The 8004-nt window shown below is 61.0% G+C and overlaps 2 long non-coding RNA genes across 2 annotated transcripts; one reads left to right on the forward strand and one right to left on the reverse strand.

Annotated features, from left to right (window-relative positions):
* The first annotated feature begins 1798 nt into the window (after positions 1–1798).
* LOC117796059 lies at positions 1799–5460 on the forward strand. The gene is made up of 3 exons (XR_004620401.1): positions 1799–1870; positions 2082–2269; positions 5290–5460. It is a non-coding gene; the product is annotated as an uncharacterized LOC117796059 (long non-coding RNA).
* On the reverse strand, positions 2613–4318 carry LOC117796058. The gene is made up of 3 exons (XR_004620400.1): positions 4226–4318; positions 2988–3645; positions 2613–2871 (listed from the first exon to the last, which is right to left on the reverse strand). It is a non-coding gene; the product is annotated as an uncharacterized LOC117796058 (long non-coding RNA).
* Positions 5461–8004: the final 2544 nt, after the last annotated feature.

Below are 8004 nucleotides of genomic sequence, written 5' to 3' on the forward strand. Positions count from 1 at the left end.
AAAGACACACTTTGCATGATTCCACTTATTTATTTTTTTGAAGATGTTATTTATTTGACACACACAGAGAGAGAGAGAGCACAAGCAGGGAGAGCAGCAGTGGGGGTTTCTTTTTGAAATGGTTAAATTGATGGAATTAAACGGCATGATGGTTGCACAACCTTGCAAATATACTAACGCCACCGAATTGTACGCTTCTAAAGGGTATGTGTTAAGCTGGGGGATTATTGAGTAATGTAGCTGTTGTACAGAAAACTATTTACGCTTGCACAGTGACCCTCCCCTTGGGAAGGCAAGGTCACTGGTGGCCTCCCTTCCACTCTGCCGTCGCTCCTCGGTCCGCCCCAGACACTGACCGTAAGCACTCACCAGCTTCAACCTGCAGAGGGTAGGAGAGAGGGCGTGGGAGGATCTCGGAGGACACGATTCTGTGATCGTAACTGTGAGCAAAATGGTTGGTGGGTACCGAACGCATGCCGCATGCCAGGGTGACGGCGTTCGCTGTTTTACATGCGTCATGTCATTAAGCCTCAGGATGTCCTGGGGTCAGGTTCATGTCCCCACTTCACAGATGAAGGAACAGCCGCTTAGACACATCACATACCAGCTAAAAAGTTACAGAGGTGGGACTGGAGCCCGAGCCTCTCTGAGTGCCTCTCAACCGCCTCGGAGAATGGCCCACACTTACTTTCTGTTGCCGAATATGGGGTTCTGTACGCTGGCGCCTACCTATGCCCGTTCGTTTTGCATGGTCTGAGTCCTCTGTGCAGTGCAGGACCCCTCCCGAGAATGTCCTTGGTGCAGTGGAAGGCAGTAGAGGCAGGGCCCCTCCGCCCCCCGCCCCCCGGTCCTACCTTCAGGGTGCCAGGATGCTCAGCCCTTCCTGGGCCTTCATCCTGACCTCAGGGGGGCACCAGCCGGGCCGTGACCGTGACCCGCTGGGTGACAGACAATGGGATGGCTGTTTGCTGTCCTGGATGCTGGGATTAGACAGTATTTAGCTTTCCCTCGGTGGAGAAGGGCTTCCCCTCCCCCGCTGGGCAAGAACCGGTTCCTGTGGGGCAGGGCCAGCCGCTGGGCCCCTTGCCAGGAGCCTCCTGCCACTCTGCCCTGCAGCAGCACCGAGTCCAGGGGTTTAATCATTAACGGGCACGTCTGGCCTTTGGTTGCAGGTCGGAATTTGGGAGCTGTGCCCAGGAGCAATTATCTCTGACACATTATTTTGTGTAAAATCACTTTAGCTGCCATTAGCTGATAAAGCTGGAATAGAGCGGGGTCCATTAACCAGTACTGACCTCTTGGCATGCGGGGCTTCCTGGGAGGTCACTGCCTTTTGAGGGCTATGAAGCAGCTTGTAGAAAGCTTGCGTTGAAATGCGGCCTGGCGCGGCGCGGTGTGTGCTCAGACCCCTCCCCGCATTGCCCCCACGGCTGGTCTGAGGATTGGCAGAGTGTCCTGAGGTGTGCCAGGTCTGGGCAGGTCCGCCAGAAGCTAGGGCCCCCGAGTGAGAGGCTGGTGGGGTCAATGGCTCCCCCATCGTCCTAGCTGAGGCAGGAAGCCCAGGCAGCAACACTCACCTCCGGTCCCGGTCGTGGGGACTGTGCCCTGCTAGGAGCGGGCTGCTGCAAGCTGCAGGCGCGAGCTCCCCGTCCCACACGTCTTCCGACTCAGGGTAGCGCTGTCCTCCGCCTGAGTGGCTTGCTGGAAGTCACCAGCAGGTGCTCAAAGCCTCCTCTTGCCCCTCCTTCCCTTGACCCCGAGACAGCTGGCCTATCTCACGCTGACTCCGTTCTCGTGCCTGCTCCTGAGGACAGCCCGGGAAGCATGGGGGCCTCCGACGGGACCCCGCCACTGGCTTTCTGCTACTTGGGTATTTCGGGGCGGCTGGCTGGAAGGGGTGGCTGAATTAGGGAGGCCCGCTTGGGAGGCAGGATGCTAGCTCTCCCTGTCTCCTACACAGGATACTCTCCTCCCCCCGGGCTTTATTCTCAGGGTTCCCACCCTCTCTGTGCCCTCTTAGCTCACCTCTCCCCTGCTCCCCGCCCCCCCCACCTCCCCATTTCATCTCTGTTGAATTGCAGCCCATGGCCCAGCCTGACATGCTGACTGCGGAGGGTCAGTGTTGCAAGGGGACGCCACCAGCCCTCCTGCTGAGGCGTCCAGAACCTGGTCACCACAGTCTTGCTCAGGAATAACCGCATGGTCAGCACGTGGCCGGGCACAGCCTCGGACACGCTGGACTTGTCAGCTGGGGGAGCTTTGGAGTCCGGTGAGTCGACAGCTCTCACACTGGGAGGGGCTGAAGGGGCCAGGTACATACCGGGTCAGGGCCAGAGATGATGTAGGAAAGAACGTTAGGGTTCGAAGCCAATGGCCAAGAAAAACTCTTGAGACGTCTTTGGTGCAAAAAGGTGGTTTTATTAAAGCATGGGGACAGGACCTGTGGGCAGAAAGAGCTGCACCGGCCGTGAGGAGTGGCCCATTATATACTTGCAGGTTGGGAGGGGGTTAGGAGCTGTGTCAGCCTCCCAGGTATTTTGGAAACAAGTTTTCCAGGGTCCTGAGGGGGCTAGCTATTGTTGGGAAAGGTCATTTATTACTGGTTAGTAAAACTCGGTCCTGAGACCCTTCAGATGTGTATCAGTGGGTCATATGCTTGGGGGATGGTTGCCAACACGCATCTTGTCATTGGGGAGGGGGGAGTAGAGATAAAGGAAGTTTCCAAAGGAATTTGTATATGATAAAGTAGACTTGCAGGGTCCTGGGGGTCGGGCTAAGTTTGCCTTTTTGCCCTCAGCAAAGTATCAGCATCGAGGCAGCTGAGCTCCTGGAGGAATGTCACTCTGCCTGTTTCAAGGACTTGTCAATAGGCTGCAAGTAGTGAGGAAATGTCATAATTTCTCTTCTGCCTTTGTTTCCCACATCAGAGTCACTGCCTGTTCTTCCCTGACCACCCCTGGGCCTCCCTGGGTGGCTCTGGGCTTTACCTCCTCTGCTCTGCGAGGCTGCAGGGCCTTCCTGGCTGCCAGCCCTTGGCTGCCGCTCCCAGACGCTCCCAGGGCCTCTGGCTGGCCGTGCGTGGGGCTGGCCGCCACACCGGAAGGGCCGGCCGGAGCCACAGGATGGGCACACCCCGTTCGGGGCTTGCCCACTGCCCCCCTGGGAGCCTTCCTGGAATCCAGGAAGTGAAGGAGGACTTGGGCAGGAGCCCCCCAGGGTCTCCCAGCCCCACCTCCATCTCGCTGCAGGACTCCCCACCCCGGTCCGGGCCCTGCCCCAGCACAGCGGTGCTCACAGGGAAGGCCAGCAGGGCTTCACTGGGAGCAGACCTTCCTGCCCTTCTCACCCTGGCTGCCTCCGTGCTCCCTGGAGCACAGCAGCGGCCTCCCATCTTCGGGCTGGCAGTTGGCCCCATCCGCTCTTGGGCCCAGCGGCCTGGGTAGAGCCCTTGACTCGTCTCTGTTGCTTGTGGGATCCAGTCTTAAAGAACGTGACCCACAGAGGGGTGGCTGCCCAGATCGGTGGAGAAAGGACACCCTTCTGTAAACAGGGTTGCAGAACGTGGCTTGGTTATTCAGTAGTTGTTATCTCACGGTTACATTCCAGGGAGACGAAACCACTGAGCGTAAACAACACCTCTGAAACCTTTCAAAAAAAGCATAGCTGCGTGAGCCCCCTGCCCCCACCCCTCCAGGAGGGGCGTTCTTGCCCTAGGGGAGCATGGCCCCTGCTGCCCCCACAGGGCGTCCCTGCCAACGCTGTGGCAGCCTCCCGCCAGGCTCCACATGGGCCCGGAAGGTGCGTCTCCCCCAACAAACAGGCCGTGTTCTCTCCAGCGGCTCACCGGCACACTGGAGAGGGAGAAGATATTTTCCAGATGTTTGGGGAGCTGCTTCCCATTCTGGGCCCTGCCCAGGCAGAGCTCGGGCTGAATGCTTTGTGTGTGCTCCAAACGGCAACGTTTGGGCCGTGGGGCAGGAGGGACCAGCCAGGAAGCCGCAGGCCTGGGTGGGGTCCCTGGAGCCCTGCTCGCACTCACGTGCAGGCCTGTAAGGGCTGACGCGGGGGTCCCCGCCTGGCCTCGGGAACTTCCTACTGGCCTGGGGGATGGACCTGGCAGCACCCACTCCTGCTCAGTGCCAAGTGGGACAGGCTGGGCGGGGAGGCAGCCTGCGTGCGAGCAGGAGGCTGGGCGGGGGGCCTTGGTCAGTCCTTCCCTGGGTACCTGACAGTCTGGACACGGCCGAGACGAACCGGACTTTCCCCAGGCTCAGCGTTCTGGCCTCCGGAGAGCAGCCCGGAAGCTGCTGTTCACGGGCTGCTGGGATAAGGACGAGGTGTTTGTCGAGGTGTCACATGATTCAGTTCCTTGAGCCTCTGTCTCCTCATTCGAGATGGGGCTGAACATCTGGGCACTGCTTCAGGGCAGTCGTGGGGACGAGGCCGCATAAACTGGGCACGCTGGACGTGGTCAGCACTCAGGATGACGCCTGGGCCGTGTGCCCAGGTGAAGGGCACAGGATGTCTGGATACTTTGAGGCCCAAGAAAAGCCTCAAGCTCATAGGCTGGGTGGGTGTGAGGTCAAATGCAGAGGGCGGCAGAGGGCTGGTGCCACAGCAGGGCCTGAGAGCCGGGCCCCAAGGCGAGAGAGGTGGCTCCCGTCCTCCCCTCCCGTCGGGCCTCCGCTGGACGGCACAGGCCTACTAGCTCCGGGACCGGATCACCTGTCCATTCGAGATTCCCAGTCTACCCAGAATAACTCACCCGATGTCTGATAGTGCGGTTCAGAAAATGTCAGTCTGAGAATCTGTCCTCTCTTGAGGTTCTCCTGACCTTCTTGTGCCCCCGCTCTGCCAGCAAGGCTGTGAGGCTGGTTCCCTGCAGCTGAAATTCTTTACAGGAGAGGAAAACAAGGCTCAGAGCGGAAAGAACTCCCGTGGAGTTCCACAGTGGGTTCAAGGCTTTAAACCCAAAGCTGATCTGAGCCTGTTTTATCTCCGGGACCTGGAGGGAAGCTGACAAGACCGCCCACGGCCCGCAGACCCAAAGCTGGCGGTGAGGACTGCGCCCTGCCCGCAGCCCAGGGGAGGCTGCTGTCGGCACCCGCCGTGCACGTCCATCCCTGATTGTGCGGAGGGCCCAGCCTGACACAGGGGAGTCCCGCACAGCCCCTCCCAGACCACGGCCATCAGGACAGACCCCTACCTCGGGGGCGCCCAGCCATTCCCCATTCTCCCTCTGCATAGGGGTCCCGTGGCCAAACCTGGGCCTGGTCTCTCTGCCCACAGGTCTCAGTTATTGGCCCCTGTGTGGGCCCCCGACACAGGCTGACCGGTCAGAATCTCCCTCCTGGAAATCAGACTCGGAACTGGCCACACCTGGAGGCAGAGCCCTTTCCTTCTTCACGAAGAATATTAAAGATTACGTATTATGACTGCATTGGCATAAAGATGAATAGATTCACATTCCACACTGAGACATTTTCTTCAACCTAAAAGTTCATTTCTCTCCTTCTGATTGTAGAAGAAATAAGAACATTTCTGGGGCCCCTGAGCCGTGGCCCTGAGCCTGCTGTGTCTCGTGGAGACAGAACCTACCAAAGGAGGTGCCCATGTCAACGCTGTGGGCGAGCTGGCCCGGGAGACGCAGTCCTCCCAGCCTGTCTTCTTTCGCATGAGTCGCCCAGACCCGGTTCCTGACTGCTGGTGGCAGAAAGAACTGAGAACGGCCTTCTCACCATGGCTGTGGCCCTGAGAGAGGCTGTCATTCGTCACTGCTGCAGCCCCTGCGGCCCCATTTCACAGGGGAGGACACTGAGGCCCAGGGAGTGAGCGGTCTTGCCCGGGCCCTGCTGCGGGTCTGAGGGAAGAGGCTCCCTCCTCAGTCTCTCGGGCCTACTCTTTCCTCCCTCCCTGAGCTTCCTAGGTTTGCTCTTAGACGAGGGTCCCGGCACAATGCGGTGGGAAAACAAGTCTGGGGCTGAGAGGGGGGCAGGTGGGCAGTGGCTACTAAGACCCCTCAGATGCGATCTGCTCCTGCATCCCTCGATACCCTGTGTGTACCTGGTGAGGGGAGGCGTCCGAGGCTGCACTATGAGACGACGGACCCCTTTGGGGATGAGTGTGGAGCCAACAATTTCACAGCTTTGACCAGAGGGCAGCGTCAGGGCCTTACCCACTCAGGGCAGACGTGCTGCCCAGCCACTTCCAGCCCCCAGGCCCCACAGGGCTCTACCAGCCTCTCCCTAGAGCAGGAAAAGAAGCCGGAGGTGTGGATGTGAAGCCAGGAGCTCTGGCCAAGTCGGGGCAGGCCTGGAGCCAGCTGCCCTCACATCTCCAGCCTTCTGAAGGCTGGGCTTGGGCACGCCCAGCACCAGGCTGGGTCCCCGCTGGGCTCCTTCCCTTCACGCTCCCTGGGTACCTCCTGGGCGCCCAGCACCCACATGGACAGAACTGTCTAAGCCTTGTGTGGGGAGCACCGTGATTCACGGGGGGTGGCCAGCTGGGGCCCTGCAGGGTGGACCGAGGCTGTGCCGTCCCTCCCGTGGCTGGCCCGGCAGAAGCACAGGGGGGCTGGCCTTGGAACCCACGGGGATGGGGGGGAGAAGCCAGGTCCCCTGCAGCCTTCCCAAGCACGTCGCTGTGTACCTGAGTGTCTCCCTGTGGCAGCGGCTTCCCTCCGGGGCTGTTGTGGGGCTGGGATGAGTCACACGCACGGTACCCAATGGGCATGTGAGTCTCCCTGCCCCCACCTGCTCTACATGTGGTGCACTCCTCCCCTCTGCCCACCCACCAGCCGGACAGCATGACCCCCTCCCCAGCTGCCTCTGCCGCCTACCATTTCCCAGACAGGTTGCACCGAAGGGCCGAGAGGACGTGAGCGCGGGCGTGCCCGCCACCAGCCCAACCTCACCACCCGTCCTCTCCTCCTACTGTCGAGGTGGGCCCGGGGCTCTCCGCCCTCACCCCTGGGCTTGGGGCTGAAGCTTGACGCTGGGACAGGACAGGGCGACCCCAGGGCAGCTGTCTGGAGACCCATCCCCTCACGGGGCGTCACAGTCTCTGGGAGCTTCTGTTTTCCTGTCGGCCGAGGGGAAATCCCAGCTCTCGCCCTGCCCCCCGGAGAGAGTGGAGAGAGGAGCTGTGTGAACCCTAAAGTGCAGGGAGGGCAGGAAGCAGGGCTCCTGGGGGGGGGCCTGCCACCTTCCCCTCCTGCCCTCAGCTCCCCTCCCCTCAGACTTGCTCATCTTCCGGCCACGTTAGCTGATGCTGACGCCGAGTCAGGCGTGGGGACGACCCGAGGGCAGGTGAATCACCCGCAGCAGGACGAGGACGTGGGAGGGCGGGAGTGGGCATCACGACCGCAGTGAGCTCCCTGTCCCTTTGTGCACCCCAGCTCTGCCCCCGCAGCCCGCCAGGGGCCCTGTGCTGACGGCACCAGGGCCGAGAGCCACAGGCGGGCCATGGGGGATCGCGGGCAGGGCACTGGAGGGCCCCGGGGGCAGGAGGTGCGGGCCCCCCAGCCATCCTCACGAAGGCCCCGGGTGGAAGACTTCGCACCTGGTCCGGGGGGTGATGTGTGAGGTTGAGGTGAACGAGACGTCACGAGATGAAGTGTAAGCTTTCGGGGGTGTCACCGTGTTTGGAACTCTGGTGGCATTTTAAAATTTACCTAAAGCCTCATACAGTGGAAGTGGCTCTGGACCTTTTGGGAAAGCTGCTCTGAAGTCTGAGTTCCTCGGCCAAGGCAGACAGCAAGGCTCCGAGGGCAGAGCGGGGCAGGGGAGCCGGCAGAGCAGCCCTGGAGGAGGGGCTCCGGGCGGCACTTGCAGGGGTGCGGGATGGAGGGTCTGGCAAATGCTCCTCTAAGGTGCTGTGGGTGCCTCGCTCGCCTCACCCTGGTCCCTGCCTGGCAAGTTTCTCGCTCCTTCTGTCTGGGACAGGGTCAGGAGGGGGCACGTGCAGGGGAGAGGAGCCCGAGGGCCGCCCCCCAGGGCCTTGCTG

Source organism: Ailuropoda melanoleuca, chromosome 14, assembly GCF_002007445.2.
Source record: "Ailuropoda melanoleuca isolate Jingjing chromosome 14, ASM200744v2, whole genome shotgun sequence".
NCBI classification, from domain to species: domain Eukaryota; kingdom Metazoa; phylum Chordata; class Mammalia; order Carnivora; family Ursidae; genus Ailuropoda; species Ailuropoda melanoleuca.